Here is an 18,645-nt window from a genome sequence, read left to right as displayed (position 1 = left end):
AGGACAGGCGCGATTGATATCACGGTAATCAACACAGACTCGAATAGTGCCCTGCTTTTTGTTCACAGGGACTATATTAGAAACCCAATCCGTCAGTGGAATGGGGTAAATGAAACCAGCCTTGAGAAGCTTTTCGACTTCTGCTTTGATGGCCGCGGCCTTTCGGGGGTGCACAGGGCGTAGGCGCTGACGAACAGGCTTAGCACCTGGATACGTAGGTATCTCGTGCACCACTATACTAGGGTCGATGCCGGGCATCTCTTCGTAGGACCAAGCAAAGACATCACGAAATTCGCGAAATAGGTCAGTGTAAAGTTGAACTTCCTCTGGAGTGCAAGTGACTCCAATGTAAATGTGCTCGACAATCCCTGGTTTCACAGAGATGTCGATGGGTTGGGTTTGCGTAATGTTTCCCATATTTCCCTCAGAAGATACTTGGTAAATTTGAATAGGTGTTTGAAGGGGCGAGGATGGGATACACGAAGCAAACCGCTCGAGACATGCGATCATTTCCTGATGGGCAGGGAGAAAAGAAGAGCGGTGGTGATGATCTAACCAAGGGGGCTCTTCAAGAGACATGGTCTCTATGATGGCTTCATCGGAAGGAAATATTTCCTTTAATGGATCCGAAGCAGAATCATCTCCAAGCCAAGGGAAATGAACATACGAATCGGGAACACCGCTCGGAAGAGCAGGTTCAGGAGGGGGAGCCGATGCAGCAACGACGTAGTTGAGCTCGACAGGACTCAACGGCATCATATCACCCCAGGATTCTATCTAATTAGCGGGAGGAAGGACCCACGTATCAGAACGCACGGAAATCATGTTAATAGGGGCGAGATTCAGAGGTGGGAGTGGAAAGACACCCATTAGGGCGGGATCCTTAAAGAGCCCAGCTCCCACACTCTCGAATGATTTGGAGGTATGCTCCACGAACGACACATTACCTTCGAAAGAAGAGGCGAAGAAGGAGAGTTGGTCCACTGTGACAATATTCCCTTGATGAGGGAAACGAATGACACGAAAAAGGGAGGAAGCCACGGCTTGCATGGCGTATGTCTAGCTACGTCCGAGGAGGAGATTGTAGGTAAGATTAGCGTCGACAACTTCGACCTCCACTTCTATCGTCTTCCCTTCCAAGGAGATGGGCAAGCATTGGAGGATACCGTAAGGACGGGACTCTCTTCCATCAAAGGCTTCTAACGTCGTAGGAGACTGGCTCAACGTTGGAGAACCAATAGCTTTCCAGCAAGCAACAGACATGATGCAAGTTGAGGCACCTTCATCAATGATCGTACGATGAATCGTTTTACCATTGATGATGACCTGTATAAGGAAAGCGATTTGGTGAGGCAGTCTTGGCGTATAGCCCTCGAGATCAAAAGAAATCAGATCCGAGTCAGTCGGGTCTATGCCACCGATGGCCAATAGCAAGGACTTCCTCTGGGAGGGGCAACTCTGGAGGACTTCTAGAGCAGACATAGCAGATGGAGCCTAAGCTAAGTCCTCAACAATGTTGTAGTGCTGAGCAGCACGAGCATTCGGGTTGTAGGAAGACTTCCGGAGTACACCTTTTGGAGGGGGTCGGATCGTCGTCTCAGTGCTAGGTCTTTCGATGTGGAGAGGACCAGAACTGGATGGAGGAGCGCTGGAGGGGACCTTCGGCTCTTTCCCAGCATGAGATGGATATTCTTTCGCTCGAGTAGTGACATGGATGGGAATTGTTCCAGCCATGAAGACTTGAGAGCTGAATGAAGAAGAGGGTTGCGATGGATCTGCCACCATTTGAGTTTGATGGGAAGGGAAAGGTTCTTTAAGCACAGCAGGAGTCCCAGGAGCACCTTTCAGTAATCGACTAACCTCGGACCGCCTAGGGCAGTCTTTAGTGTAGTGATCCTCATCACAGATAAGACAAGGATACTTAGGTTTACATTTGGCTCCTTCCTCGGGTGGAGGTTTAGGGGAGTCCTGTTTGGGCTGTTCGGATTTATTCTTGGCTTTCCCTTTCTTTTTCCCTTTCGAGGATTTATCCGCCGTGGTGGACTGAATGGAGTTTACCTCGGAGGTACTTCTAGAATTAGATTGACCCTGAGAAGTGTTTCCATTAGAATCATTCTGTTTTTGCTTCCCAAGGTTCGCGGATGATTTCTTTGAAGACGCGTTTACAGAGCCAATAACACCGTCAACAGATGGTTTTGGCGGAGCTTTGGATGTTCCGGGTCTCGGGGCGTCTGGAAAATAATCATATAAAGTACCTGATTGAGAATATACCAAGTCAAGGTATTGAGCATGCGCGATAGCTTGCTCTTTAGTTACACAAGCTCCCATGGCGATGTCCTGTGCAATTGCGGGGACAAAGGAAGTCGTGAACCAATCGATCAGGAGCTGATCAGGAATCCAAAATTTGATCAAGCGACGATGCCATCTCCATTCATGTATATGATCGGATATATGCGTGGCCGTGTCCTGTTTGAGAGATGTAAGGAGATGTGTCCCTGTCTCATACCGAATAGGTAACTGAAAATGAGTTAGGAATGCCATAGCGAGCGAGTTGAAGTCTTGAAATGTTCCGCGATTCAACTCAATATACCACTTAGCGGCCGAGCCGGTGAGAGTCCTTTGGAAGAGGCAGAGCCGGATGGAGTCATCAAGCCATGAGTTGGATGAGCACCAAAGGTGATAGGTCATGACATGGGCTTGAGGGTCTTCACCAGCTTTGCCATCGAATTTTGGGCAATCACCAGGTATCTTAGTTGGAACTGGTGGCCAATATGGATTATGAAGAATCGGGTCATTCGTCAATTTGGACACATCTGGAAGTTCCAACATCGCTAAGAAGGGCAACTGAGGATTAAAGGACATTTGTGGCTGTGGAAGAGACGTAGTACCAGGGTTCCAACCAGGTGGTCGTTGCCCCCATGGACTTTTTCCGGATGGGCCTGACCCATAAGGGTTTTGCCCATAGGGATTTTGTCCATAGGGGTTCTATCCATATGGATTCTGTCCATAAGGATTTTGTCCATATGCAGACAGTTGACCCTGGGAAAGCCCCCCAGCACCCCATGGATTAGCAACTTGACCTGCAGGTGCAACGTACTGTTGCTGATAATTCTGGTAAGGAGTGACTTACATCTGTTGATAATTTTGATAAGGGGTAAATTGAGTTTGCCCCTAGGGTTGCTGGTAGCCATACGTCTGTTGAGCTCCATACTGAGCTTGGTAAAAAGGCTGTGTTTGGTAAGAAGGTTGGGGTCATGGCCCACCTTGCATTTGATAACCAACTTGAGTTTGGGGGCGAGAAGGATGTCCTTGAATAGGTTGAGCTTGGACCATCTGGCCGGAAGGTTGGCCTGGTTGGGCTTGGGACGAACCTGTTTGCCCAGAAGGATGTGCTTGCTGGGTAGTAGGTTGTCCTTGCAGAACAGATGGTTGAGCAGGCTGGATGGCCGGTTGACCTTGAGGTTGGCCAGCCTGTCCAGAAGGATGACTAAGCTGGGCAGTGGGTTGGCCTTGCTGTGTAGAAAGCTGACCCGCTTGCCCAGAAGGATGACTAGGCTGAGCAGTGGGTTGGCCCTGCTGTATGTAAGGTTGCCCCCCTTGCCCAGAAGGATACCCCTGTTGGACTGCCGGTTGACCTTGTGGAATATAAGTTTGTCCAGCTTGTCCAGAGGGATAACCTTGCTGGATACCAGGTTGGCCTTGTTGGATGTAAGGTTGTCCTGGTTGTCCAGACGGGTAACCTTGCTGGGTACCAGGTTGCCCCGGATAACCAGAAGGTTGACTCAGATAAGTAAAAGATGGACCACCAGCGGCCGAAGGTTGTCCCTGATAGGGTTGTCCTTGTGGGCCCCCAGATTGTCCTGGGTAAGACTGGCCATAATATTGCTGCCCTTGGGGGGTTTGCACATAAGATGGCTGGCCTTGGTTAGGCGGTCCTTGAAGCTGTGCAGGCATTGCTTGGCCTCCATGGAAAGAGTTAGTACCAGGGTTCCAAGCAATGGATAACAGTACCGAAACCTCAACGAAAGGTTGAGTAGGCAAGGGTTGAGAAAGTTGAAGGTATTGACCAGTAGAATCATAATAAAAGAGTGGACCTTGCGCATTCGGATCCTGAACAGCTTGTCCATAGGCATCATATGGCCCCCCTCCTGGAATAGGACCAGAAGAGGGTGGAGCACTTTGTGCAGGGTGGACAACTCTAGGCGAGAGTGCTGGCTGGCCATTACTCACTTGACTATGAGGGGGACCAGCACCAGTGTTCAAGGTTGAAGACGTTGTTATGGCAATAACAACCGGAGTTGAATGCGCTACACAAACAGTTGGATTCGTCGGAACTAAAGTGACAGGTGTAGTGTGGACATGTGAAACAAAAGATCCCGTGGTGGGAGTGATATGGGGATCCCACATAGTCGAAGCAGGGATCCTGGCACTTACTCTATCCCTCAATGACTGGTAGCGTGGGGGGAGCGGAGAAGTAGCTGGAATGGGAGTGTCGATATTCGAAAAAACAGGTGTCTCACTCACTCTAGGAGATGTCTCATCCATGTGAGAGGTAGACATTGGAGACGAAACACCAGGGGGGGTAAAAGGAATATCGTCCTCTTCAGGCTCCCAGATGGGGTTCCAACGAATTTCGTAACCTTCGTCGTCCGGGGTGCGAGAGTTGATCGGTTGGATACTCGGGATAATAGGAAGAGTATCACTTACCACCGGTACCTCAGGAGCAATGGAAGACGGAGACCCTTGATCACTTGGAACGGGAGTCGATGGTTCAGCCAGGATGACAAACTTCAAACAAGACCTAAGGGAATCTAACGATAAAGGACCCTACTCAAACTAACGCACACAAGATCTAACCAGGTAATGTTTATCGCGGCCAAATAAATTTTAAGACGCAAGGACACAACTTGACCTTTTCATGTTTTAAGAGTCGAGAAAAGGACAAAAGGTGACTCTAGTCGCCTTCGAATGTTTTGTGAGCCCGAAGTGACAAACTGCTCAAGTGAGCCTTTTCTTTTAAGGAGTCCGAAAAGGATCAAAAGTGACTACTCTGGAGAGACTAGGCAAAGGGTTTACCAAACAAATTCGTAAAACTGCAATCATATGAAAACCAAGGACTTCCCGTATGGCAGTCAATCTTCCCGAATGTTGTGTTCGGTGCGTTACGGCTTGTAAGGCGGCAGACACGGCTTCCTGTGGATAAAGGATGATAACCTAGTGGGGTCTCCCTATATACGCGACGGTACGTGGGAGCTCAAGTCCGTGCTAGACCACTATCGAGTCACAAAAGGAGGAATCACCCAACTGTAGTGTGAAACAACAGTGATTAGGTTTAACGACATCGGAGCACGTCTCTAGCCTAGACCTCTAATTAGTGAGCGTTATGTTCCAATGCGTTTTTAAGTTCATTCAGTTCATTTTATGGTTGATCTTTAGTTAAGTTTCAATTTCCAGGTCCTACCATATGTAATCTCTCACAATTCCCTAAATGCAAGCTATATGCCAAAGAATATCATTTCATTCGATGAATACTAACTACGAGAGAGTTGAGAATTTTTCAAACAAAATGACCACAATCAAGAAGCACTAAATGCAGCTAATGACAAATAAATGAAACTTTTCTTTGTTTTAAATCACTTAATCAATGAAAAGCTTCTAATTTCAATTAACTAATGCAACGCAAAAGAGATTATTCGTTTTTCTTTTCAATGGCAAAGCGCACTAAAATTTTTTTTAGAGATAGTAACACCGAGCAAAAGATCAATTTCACTCAATGAGAACACAATCGAATCCCCAAAACACAAAAACAGTCCTTCAAACCAAGAAGAAAGCAAAAAGACCTCTATGAGCTATGTGATCTAAGCCCAAACGAAGCCAAGCGAAACCCAAGCGAAAAAGAAACAAATCACTTGGAACGAAGATTTAACAACTATCGAGCAAATGCAAAAGTAATCACAAAGTCGACTGGATGATCAAAGAACCCAAGACTCCTACGGAAGGCTCGATGCACAAAGCCACTAGATACCCTAGGGCTATAAAGTGTAATCGATAGAAAGAGGCAAACACCCGAAGGATGAAGGTATAAAACCAGTCAAACAAGGATCAAACACACTCTAGTAATTGAAAAAGACGCGGCAAAATACAAAACCGCGCTCAGAGGGCTTGCAGACAAGCGAACTGGAAAAGTTGACAGGCCTGGCGCGACTGTCAGGCTGCAACTCGTGCTTTTATGGGATTGGCGCGGGTTATTTTTGAGCAACTTGCACCAATTGGCGTGACTGTAAGGCTAAAAAGCGCGCTAATCAAGTTTGCTAAGTCAAAAACAAAAGCAAGCAACTCAGGGCTTGAAAATAGTGTCTAGGCAAACCAGGAAGCAAGAAACAGCAAGAAATCCAACCCAGAAAGCTATCTAAGCAATCAAAGCAAGAAAAACCAAAGAGACAAGACAAACTCCATGTTGTTTAGTCCGTAAACCTAACCGGAGATTGACTGAAGTGGCGTTGATCTACTTCGCTAATGCAAAGCAATAGCGTTTCGAAGGCTACCTGGCCATACTTCAGGCTCCGTCCAAAGTTTACAAATCAAACAACAAGGTTCCCCAGCGGAGTCGCCAAATTGTTGTAGAGGTAAATCCTCTCTGCGGACAGAGACGATCCCTACTAGCCCAGACCGGGTCTAGCAACAATCACACAATGCTATCATGCAAGTTCCTAATTGCAAATACAAAGTAGATGGTGAGAACCTACTTGGATTCCAACGCTAGTGTTCATAGAAGAGACGTCGCCCTCGTTCCTTTGCTTTGGCCGGCCACGATCCCCACGATCTCCATGATTGGACACCTGCACATGCAAAGAACAACACGAAAACAAGCATAAAATCTGGTAGATGCAATTATATATCAGTCAAAAAAGATATAACTCAACATCAATCATAGGACAATGAGAGTGGAACCATAATGATAGTCATCTATTATTAATAAACAACAAAGAAGAATACAACCATTGTTCTGACGTCAAATCCTCCTTTGGCTGGGTAGTCAGCTACACAAGTCTTGCAAAGCTTGTTAGGATGAGGAACAAGCCTCTCTCTCTTTGGGTGACAAGAATCTCCTTAGTTATATTTGGCCTTATGGGTGCAAAGAAGGCTCTTGCAGCTTCAAACTCTCTATCACTATGCTGGGACTAGAACTATTGTAACTATGACTATGACTAACTTGCTCAAGGCATAGAGGCAAGCTTTTATAGATAGAGAAGAAAGAGATAGGATCAACCACATTATTCATGGGATTGGCTTTATCACTTGGAAACTTCCATGAAAGGTGGCAAACCACTTTCCCTTCTATGGAGATTCGAAGCCAAACCATCCTAGCTCAACATAGATTCAGTTGGTGAATGGGTTGAAGAGAACCTTCAGGAGTTTGTTGGTTAAAAACTTTACTCAATTCGGTTGGCGCGAGTGTGACTCTGAGACAGAGCGCCAATAGTGCGCCCTTTTTAGAGGATTTCCCTCATTGGCGCGGGCAGTGAACTGAGGACCCGCGCTAATGCAAAAAGAGCTGTTTTCATGGAGATTTTGCAGGAGATGTCTTTAGGGCAAATGAAGCTCATACTTAGAGGAATATGATGCAAGTGGTTTCAGGTCATGTCACTTCTCACGGGTCCCGAAATTAGTCCTCTAGTGTGCGGGTGAGGGGTAAAAGGGACGGTGACAAACGGTGACAAAAATCCTCTCTACGGACAGAGACGATCCATACTAGCCCAGACCAGGTCTAGCAACAATCACACAATTCTCTCACGCAAGTTCCTAATTGAAAATACAAAGTAGATGGTGAGAACCTACTTGGATTCCAATGCTAGTGTTCGTAGAAGAGATGTTGCCCTCGTTCCTTTGCTTTGGCCGGCCACGATCCCCACGATCTCCGTGATTGGACACCTGCACATGCAAAGAACAACACGAAAACAAGCATAAAATCTAGTAGATGCAATTATATATCAGTCAAAAAAGATATAACTCAACATCAATCATAGGACGATGAGAGTGGAACCATAATGATAGTCATCTATTATCAATAAATAACAAAGAAGAATACAACCATTGTTCTGACGTCAAATCCTCCTTTGGCTGGGTGATCAGCTACACAAGTCTTGCAAAGCTTGTTGGGATGAGGAACAAGCCTCTCTCTCTTTGGGTGACAAGAATCTCCTTACTTAGATTTGGCCTTATGGGTGCAAAGAAGGCTCTTGCAGCTTCAAACTCTCTATCACTATGCTGGGACCAGAACTACTGTAACTAGCTTGCTCAAGGCATAGAGGCAAGCTTTTATAGATAGAGAAGAAAGAGATAGGATCAACCACATTATTCATGGGATTGGCTTTATCACTTGGAAACTTCCATGAAAGGTGGCAAACCACTTTCCCTTCTATGGAGATTCGAAGCCAAACCATCCTAGCTCAACATAGATTCAGTTGGTGAATGGGTTGAAGGGAACCTTCGGGAGTTTGTTGGTTGAAAACTTTACCCAATTCGGTTGGCGCGAGTGCGACTCTGAGACAGAGCGCCAATGGCACGCCCTTTTTAGAGGATTTCCCTCATTGGCACGGGCAGTGAACTGTGGACCCGCGCTAATGCAAAAAGAGTTGTTTTCATGGAGATTTTGCAGGAGATGTCTTCAGGGCAAATGAAGCTCATACTTAGAGGAATATGATGCAAGTGGTTTCAGGTCATGTCACTTCTCACAGGTCCCGGAATGAGTCCTCCAATGTGCGGGTGAGAGGTAATAGGGACGATGACAAACGGTGACAAATTGTTGTGTAACAGTCCCTCACAACTTATCAAAAGATTTAATGACAACACATGATAATAGATAAGTAGAAACAAGTTTTTTTTATAGAAAGCACTAAATTTTTGGGAGACCCCAACCTAGTTGAGCTTGAGATATATATTCGTTGTGTGAATCAAGGAACTCCTGAGCTATTTTATGAACTATGTGTTCATATCCTTGACTGTCGGACACGGTATTCATCTTCCACAAATTCATCAAAATTGGGATTGGGTAACACATATTTAAGCTCGTCACTCGTGGAGGTTCTATAGATCCACATCCAAATGCAATCAATTCCAGTGTACATTCTATATTTTTTAAAGATCATGGTCGCGATGTAAAATAAATGTATATTGTTCTATATAAATAAACTAATACAACTACATACGGTTGATATAGGCTGATTGGCCTGTATGGTAGGGATTTAATAGATCATAGTTGGGCTGCTTGGATTGGACTTACTGCACTTTAAAAAAATAAAAATAATATGTGTGCGCTTTATGCTCTGATAAATTGATTGTTAGACTTATTTGAAAGCGCAATGGATACAAAAAAACAAAATTATTATCCTCCAAATGCTTTTGGTGGGTAGTAAACCTAACCAAATCTAGAGGTGCAGCCTACTTCAAGCATTCGCTGAAAACAATAACGAAGGTTAAAACAATTTTGAAAATCCAATAGATATGTCTCTGCATTTCTCTGTAAATTACACAAATGAAAGATATATGTGTAAATCTATGCTGATTGAATCACGCATTGTGCAAATCATCATGATGAGAATTTGATATTTTGAAGTCGTAAAAGTAATAGTCGGTGGCCATCTCCGAAGGCGTTACTGGCACACTGCATAACATGAAGTTGACCAGTTGACTATGGTTAGGGGCAACCTACTCTTAGTGATAAATATTATAGTTGAGATTGCTCCAAGCAGATTTGAAAGTCCTCAACTTGTATTTCTTTGGTTACCAATTCAGCTGTATAATGCATTCATTGAAAAGGGTCAATCTCCCAGGCTAACTGTAAATTAAATGTTCAAAATGAAGATCAACCTTGAGTATCTATAAGTTTATGGTGATTTATAATGAAATGAAAGAAAAAGAAAAACCAAGGTTCTAATATCAATGTTCTAATATTAATACTTTGTGCCTTACATGTTCTACTTTGATTGATATCCACTCACAGGCACTGATCCAAAAATCCAAGGAGAATTTTATTCACTTCCTCTCGAAACTGTTCCTGGACAAAATGGCTTCCTTCTGGAAAAAAAATGATCTCTAGATTAGGAACAACAGACTTTAGCATCTCACTATTGACATACTACTCCACTCACGGAAGAGGAGCACACAGAGTTATCAGAGCCACTAGAGGAGAAAACAAAACTATCGGAGCACAGACATATGTATGCATCCATTTAACAGCCATTGAAAGCCATATATGCCACAGATAACACTATAGGAGCAAGAATGTCAAAGAATGCACTATCAGGGAGTAATATAGTGTATATGCAGGTGAATTACACTATCGGAAGCTATCGACGGCCAAAAACCCATATATGTATGATTTGATACTATCGACGGAGAGAAAGCCCATATATATAGGCTTAACACTATCAGCGGGCATCTATGGCACATTACACTATCGGGAGCAGTGATATGCCTCAAACTCATGTATTTACCCATCGGCGACAAAAACTATGCATATATGTGTTTAACAAAAACGGAGGCTAAGGCGTGTAAATAGGAAAATACACTATCGGAGGCAGAAAGCGGACTTGAATTTTTATGAACAGGAGCGTTGAGTTGTATCGGGTCTGGTACATAATATTATATCGCATCGACACTTCAAGAGCAGCATTACAGCATGTTAAGTCGACCATTGTGATCACCGATAGCGATTATCACATCGGGAATTTGGAGTGGAGGTAATACAGTGTTAAGCAGGCCTTTCCTTGCGATCGCTGATAGCGATACATATATATATATATATATATATATATATATATATATATATATATATATATATATATATATATATATATATATATATATAGAGATATACGTGGACCCCATGGAATATCACAACTGATTCAATGCAAACTGGGGTAGTTGAAAGAAGAAACTGAACAGTCCAAGAAATGGCAAGAACTATGCTATTAGCAGCACACTTACAACCTAAATTCTAGAGAGAAGCAGTAGGGGCAGCTGTCTATACATTAAATCGAACTCAATTAAGACCAAATTGTGAAAAAACTCCTTATGAGCTATGGAAAGGAAGACCTGCTTTGGTGAAGTACTTCAAGATCTTTGGAAGCAAGTGCTTCATAAAAATAAATGATGGCTCATGTGGAAAGTTTGATTCTCGGGTTGATGAAGGGATATTTCTTGGATACTCTACACAGAGCAAGGCTTACAAGTGCTACAATTATCGACTAAAGAAAATAGTGGAAAGCATTGATGTAAAGGTTGATGAAGATCTTCCAGAAAAGGAAATTGAAGAACATGAAGATGACTCTCTCATTGAAGAAGAAGAACCTAAAGAAGAAGAAATAGATGAGGAAGAAGAAGAAGAAGAAGAGGAAAGAGAACCACCTAATACCCCTTCAAAGATGAAGTATGTCCAAATAAATCATTGAGAAGAGTAGATCATTGGCGATAGAGATGAAGGTGTGCAGACCCGAAGAAGGATAACAATCACACCCAAGGGAAAAGTCATTGCCCTCCTATCTATGATAGAACCAGAAACATTTGCAGAAGCAAGTAAGGATCCTCATTGGGTAAAAGCCATGGAAGAAGAAATGTCCCAAATTGAGAAGAACAAGACATGGGAGCTGGTACCTCGTCCAAAGGACAAAAACATAATAGGAACCAAATGGGTGTTCAAAAATAAAATGAATGAGGAAGGATAGGTTATCAGAAACAAGGAAAGACTTGTCTGCAAAGGCTATTCACAAATTGAAGGAGTTGACTTTGAAGAGACATTTGCACCAATGGCCTGTATGGAAGCTATCAGGATGTTCTTGAAATTTGCTTGCTCAAAAGGATTCAAAATCCATCAAATGGATGTGAAATCAGCATTTCTAAATGGGGAACTCAAGGAGGAAGTCTACATGGAGCAGCCAGAAGGTTTTGATCTAACAGCAGGAAAGGACTTAGTCTGTAAGTTGAAAAAGGCTTTATATGGGTTGAAACAAGCTCCTAGAGCTTGGTATGCAAGATTGGATCACTACCTACAACAACAAGGCTTCAAAAAGGGAGTGGCTGGAAGTAATCTATACATAAAGACAGATGAAGGTAAGTTACTAGTTGCTCTTGTTTATGTCGATGATCTGATTTTTTCTAGTAATAATGATGAAATGAGCCATGAATTTTCTCAAAGCATGTCAAAAGAGTTTGAGATGTCAATGATAGGAGAGTTGTCCCACTTCCTTGGACTTCAAGTATCTCAAACCAGAGCAGGATTGTGTATATCTCAAACCAAATATCTAAAAGACATGCTCAAAAAATATGGAATGGAGGACTGTGCACCCATGAGCACACCTATGACCAAAAACTGCAAACTGAGCAAAGATGATGACTCCCCTCTAGTGGATGCAACTCATTACAGGTCAATGATTAGAGCCCTTCTATACTTAACAACTACATGACCAGACATAATGCAATCAGTAGGAATGGTGAGAAGATTTCAATATGCTCCCAAACAATCCCATTTATTAGCCGTAAAAAGAATTCTCAAATATCTGAAGGGAACTTCTGATTTCGGTCTTTGGTACCCAAAGAACTCAACACTGACTGTAACTGCATACACTGATGTTGATTGGGCTGGAAGTATAGATGATCGAAAAAGTACTAGCGGAAATGCATTCTTCCTAGGAGACTGTTTGGTATCCTGGCTCAGCAAAAAATAGTCATCCATATCATTATCCACAGCCGAATCTGAGTATATTGCTGCAACAGACTGTTACTCAAATACTATGGATGAAGGAAGCTCTAAAAGATGTCGACATATGTACAGATCAACCAATTACCATCTATTATGACAACAGAAGTGCTATCAGTCTCAACAAAAATCTAGTGATGCACTCAAGAACCAAACACATACCAATCAAGTATCATTTCCTTCGTGAGAAAGTAGCTGAACAAAACATCATCCTGGAATATATTAGTACTAAGGAGCAGATCGCTGATATTTTCACAAAACCTCTTCCTCGAGAAGCATTCGAACATCTGCGTCAAAAAATGGGGGTTATTTCTTTATCATCACTCAAGTTCATTCATAAATATGTAGCAGGACAGGGGGAGTAGTTTGACAGGGGGAGTCCATATGCATTCCTTTGCCATTGATGTCAAAGGGGGAGAGAGCAGAACAATATTGCCATCAATAACAAAGGGGGAGATTGTTGGACACACATTGTCATTGATGTCAATATGGCAATATTCAAGGAGTAGACAGAGCCAAGAGGAGCACACGGAGTTATCAGAGCCACTAGAGGAGCAATCAGAACTATCGGAGCGCAGACATATATATGCATGCATTTAATAGCCATCGGAAGCCATATATGCCAGATATAACACTACGGGAGCAAGAATGTCAAAGAATGCAATATCAGGGAGTAATATAGTGTATATGCAGGTGGATTACACTATCGGAAGCTATCGGTGACCAAAAACCCATATATGTATGCTTTGATACTATCGGCGGAGAGAAAGCCCATATATATAGGCTTAACACTATCAGTGGGCATGTATGGCACATTACACTATCGGGAGTGGCGATATGCCTCAAACTCATGTATTTACCCATCGACGGCAAAAACTATGCATATATGTGTTTAACACTATCGGAGGCGCAAACGGAGGCTAAGGCATGTACATAGGTAAATACACTATCGGACGCAGAAAGCGGACTTGAATTTTTATGAACGGGAGCATTGAGTTGTATCGGGTCCGGTACATAATATTATATCACATCAGCACTTTAGGAGCGGCATTACAGTGTGTCAAGTGGACCATTGCGATCGCCAATAGCGATTATCGCATCGAGAATTTGGAGCAGAGGTAATATAGTGTTAAGCGGCCCTTTCCTTGTGATCGCTGATAGCGATACATACATACATATATATATATATATATATATATATATATATATATATATATATATATATATATATATACACGGACCCAATGGAATATCACAACTGACTCAATGCAATATCGCATCTGTCGCTATATCGCAAGCTGTAAAGTCTTGCCACATGAAAGTGCCGATTGCGATAAGGCTATGGACCCGAAGGGCATATAAACCATGGTTTAATACCATATCGCATCCGTCACAATCGCATATGTTATGAAGCCTTGCCACACCCAAGCGCCAATTGCGATGAACGTTGCAGACCCGATGCGACATCATAACTTGGTTTAATACAACATCTCATCCAGTGGTGGATCGACCGTCAGCCATTGGCGGTGTCATGAGTCCGACATATAAAGGACCACTGGGAGTCGCAAATCGTCGATTGCGATTTAAGTTGCGGACCTGATACAATTTAGATGCGGGTGTAATATTGCTTGAAGTCCACCCCTTAGTCTTTTGGACTACTTTTATCATATTCTCTGTGTAATTAAATAGTTGGCTTGAGCGGGCTGTTTTAGGCCGAAAGGCTTATGATAATTGTTGTGATGGTTCAGGAGGCTGAATGTCAATTAAATGGGCTGATTCAAGCCGATTTCGGTTACGATAGGACATGGTAGGTCCGTTAAACGTAAAGCTCTGTGTATGCCCACAATCATTGCTAAAGGAGGGTTGTTATAGTCGTAACCAGTAAGATGTGTTCTCCGTGGAGTTTTGGACCTCTCAAATGAATCTACGTGTCCTCAGAAAGTCAGTGAACTTGCACAGCGCAGAGGAAGCCGCAGCGACCGAGGAGGAAGCCTAAGAGGCGGTGTAAGCGGAAACGAATGGACAAAGGCATGGGAATGTATAAAACAGTAAAAACAGAGAACTGTTGGTGTTGTTGTTGTGGTGAAGGACCAGAGTGTGAGGTAGTAGAAGCAGCAGAGGCAAAAGAGGCTGCAAAAGCAGCGGAGGCTGTAGAGGCAGCAGAAGCAGCAGAGGCAGGAGAGTAGGAGTGAGAGAACCTCAGCTGAATAGAGTGTAGCAGCATACCAGTTTATACCAAGGATGGGTTGGAGCCCAAAAGGTTGGAGGCTCGGAACTGAACAGGACTAAAGTCGTTAGGGGTAGGTGCTCTTAAGTGCAGAACCACTGCAGAACAGAGTTGGTGCTCTGGAGGTTGGAGCCTCACTAAAGTCCAAGTTGGAGCTTGGCAACTATTCACAATGAGATATATACTTATATTGTATTTATTTTATTACAATGTCTTGCGTTTTTAATAAAAGCATTAATTCCATTTGTTGATTTCTGTGTTCTGTGTATACATATACATATCTGTATATGCTTATGGCAATCACTAGGACAATTTTAAAAAGGAAGTAAGAAATAGTGATTCACCCCCCTCTCAGTGTTTCCAACAATACCCAACATTACAATTCCTTTCGCTCGATCTGGATGACACAGATCTAAATAATATGCAACAACTGCTCCAAAATCCTTCCTCACAACCAACACCTGCTTCATGAAATGTAGTTTGAACTTTGAAATATGTTGATTATGATATATAGATACTAAGTTTCCAACTACTATTTTTTGCATAAGCATAGAGCAACCTTAATCAGGAATTTGTTGAGCACAGAGAACATGAAAGCATAACCAGCACAGAACATATTAACATGAATCAAAGTTCATGAATCAAGACTTATTTTTTTAACAATTTTGATCATTTTATTTATAGATATTAGTCCTATTAGTCCTATTTTCAATCTAAAAAGGACATCCATTTTATTAATGAATAAGTGGAGTTATTCTTTCTTAATGTACTAGATGAGAAGAAGTTGTAAAAGAGTAGTTTGATATCCTAATTTTTTTGAACTTTTGAAATGGCTCAGGTGAAAACAGTTTATTGGCAAAAGCATATGAAAAAACAAATTATTTCTTCTAAATTTTATATGGTTTCTAACTTATTGTCTATATTAATAGAAGCTCAAGGACGACTTTTTTCTTTGTTGAATCATACATCAAGCAAGAGATTGTGGGGGGCTGATCATGGCTATAAAGGTTTATGGACAGAGATTACTTTGGTAAGTTGAAGTTCCCTGTTTGTGGCTTCATCTGCCTTTCAAAATTGGGTTCAAATTGTCCATTCCACCTAGTTTTATCCGCTTGGAGGCCTCTGCAAGCAATTTTCATCTTTTATCTTCCTTCCACGTAGTACTAACTCATATGCAAAGGCACCAGCTTAGCTGGTTATGTTATATCTACCATCATGTAGGTTTATTTTTAATCTACAGGATATTAGAGGGGCGCTTCATTTTATATTTCCCATGCATTGTGGAGCCACCCATAGCTTGTTTCCTTTGTATATAGAAACTAAGTTGGTCAATCTGCCTAGATTCTTAATGACTCGGTATAAAAATAATCATATTTTCCTTCATTGTTACATATATGTAATATGACAGAATCCAGATTCTCTACACAATATCGAAGATTTAATGAATAAAGGCGTTTAACTTACTTACATTTTTCATGAGCCTCTGTATAAATTTTTGTTTTTTTTTTCACTTATGGAGACCTTAGTGTTTGTATTGAAATAAAAACTTAATAATCTGGAGTTGAATTGAAAAGAAATGGTGTTTTTCTAATTATTCTAAGTTTTAATTATTAAATGGTGGTGTCTAATTATTCTGATCTTTTACTATTATAAGTTTGGGAGTGTTTTTGGAAAAATAGTTGATATCCTCTGGTTAATTGATGCATCTCTTTAGCGTGTTTTTGGAATATCCTTTGGTTAATTGATGTATTTCTTGAGCTCTGATGTTTGCATACGAAATCTCTAGCTTCATGTATCTCATTTGGTCTTTAATGTTTGCTTTATTAGCAATAGATTCATCATGTCAAAAAAATTGCCAACATCAACCGTATGAGGAAACACAAAAAACGTTAACCATCTTTGCATCTTATTTAGATTTTCCCATTCCCATGTTGTGATTGTTCCTCAATTTATATCTTACGGCGTTTCCTTTGCAACATCTGGTACAAATGCTAGTTAAATATTTTTGGATTTTAAATTATTAATTATTTTTCTTACTTGTAAAGAAGACTATCTCTTACCCAAACAAAAATGACAAGTTCAAGGCACTCTACACTGTCAACTAATTCAATTCAAAACATAAGCTCTAACCACCTATACTCTATCTACTCTATATATTATAGCATGTTCATTTTCCTTTTATTAATATTAATAAATTATTAAATATTTTTAAATTATTTTTATTAATTAAAATATTATTTTTTACAATTTTCATTTACTAAAATCTATAAAACAATTTTTTTATAAAATTAAGATTTACTTTTTCTCAAAATACACTAGATTTATTCAACCATCTGAAAAACCTAACCTATCCGGCACTTCGACTTTGCAGTTTAAACAACCTAACCTTTACACTTTAAACAACCTAAAATATCTGCCCAGCAAAATCGATTAAAAATAATAATGAAAAAAGTGACCATGAAAAGGTCATTTCATGTCGTTAAACTTCGCAAAAATATGGTAAAAAATGAAACTTGACGGGATTCTTATTTTCGTCACAATTTTTTAATTAATGCCCCTGCCGCAATAGGGAAATATAAAACGAGACTATTTTTTTTCTTTTCCAGTTTTTTTTCTCAGGGTATATTTCTCTATAACGCCCCCATATGAGGGCATTAATTAAAAAACTGTGGATAGGAATCGCCACAGGGTTAAATTGTCATTAATTACGATTCGACAGTGTAATGAATCAAGAAAATGACACTTGAATGTAGGATAAGTTTTAACAACATTAACTTTCGAAAACCTGAAAAACAACATTAACGCCAAATTAAGATACATAGATTAATTGCATCTGGTTTCTTGAATGGCCATTAGGAACAAAAACTTGGGAATCCTTTGCTTCCCTGGATATTACAACCTGAACCACTGTTTACACATAATGCCATCCAGTTTTGGCCATCCAAGCAAAATCTGCTTATGAAAACTGGATAAAACTCGATCTATTTTCATTATGATACATACATAATTCTATCATTCGACCCAGATCGAAAGATCCCAAGCCTCTAGTAGAGACAGGACGGAGCATTTGCATAAGAAAATTTCAGACAGGAATGTCTTTCTTGCCGGGCTGATCCGCTGCCTTTAAGGTTTTGGCAATCAATTTCTGTGCGCGTTTGCTTCGTGCTTCGATTCGCATGCTCTCACTCTTGTCCATCTTCCTGTAAGACTTCTTCAATTTCAATCCCTTTATCTTCGATTTCAAGCTGTACACCAGATTCTCCAAATGGTTCCCCATACCTTCAAAATCTCTCCCGAAAAAAACATAATCGACTGCATGGAACGCTTTGGCGTTCAAAAAAATCCTTTTTTGTTCAGTTCTCCAATATACAGAAACTGAGGGTGTACATAAGTATGATGCATTATTGTTGGTTCACAAATTTAATTTTTTAGAGCCATGTATCACACTTGCTCATGGGTACATATAATCTTTTTTGGCATCATGTTATTAAGCACACTGTGCATCATGTTATTAAGCACACTCATCTATATCTATATTTTTAAGTATTATTTTTGCAATGCTTTTGCTAAATCTAAACGCACATTGACGTACAATTTATCATATTCTTCGTGTTTTTTTATTTATGAAACACAATGCAACAATTGTAATGTGTTATGTTTA

At 41.3% G+C, this 18,645-nt stretch overlaps 1 pseudogene; it reads right to left on the bottom strand.

The window, feature by feature from the left end:
* The window catches only part of LOC149244410 (epoxide hydrolase 1-like), a 33,596-nt pseudogene extending 15,335 nt beyond the window's left edge, over positions 1-18,261 (bottom strand).
* Between the last annotated feature and the right edge of the window lie 384 nt (positions 18,262-18,645).

This window comes from Pinus tabuliformis, chromosome 8 (assembly GCF_031772625.1).
Source record: "Pinus tabuliformis cultivar Carrire ecotype Pingquan chromosome 8, CPIR1, whole genome shotgun sequence".
Lineage (NCBI taxonomy): Eukaryota > Viridiplantae > Streptophyta > Pinopsida > Pinales > Pinaceae > Pinus > Pinus tabuliformis.
This window is presented reverse-complemented; position numbering and strand designations above follow the sequence as displayed.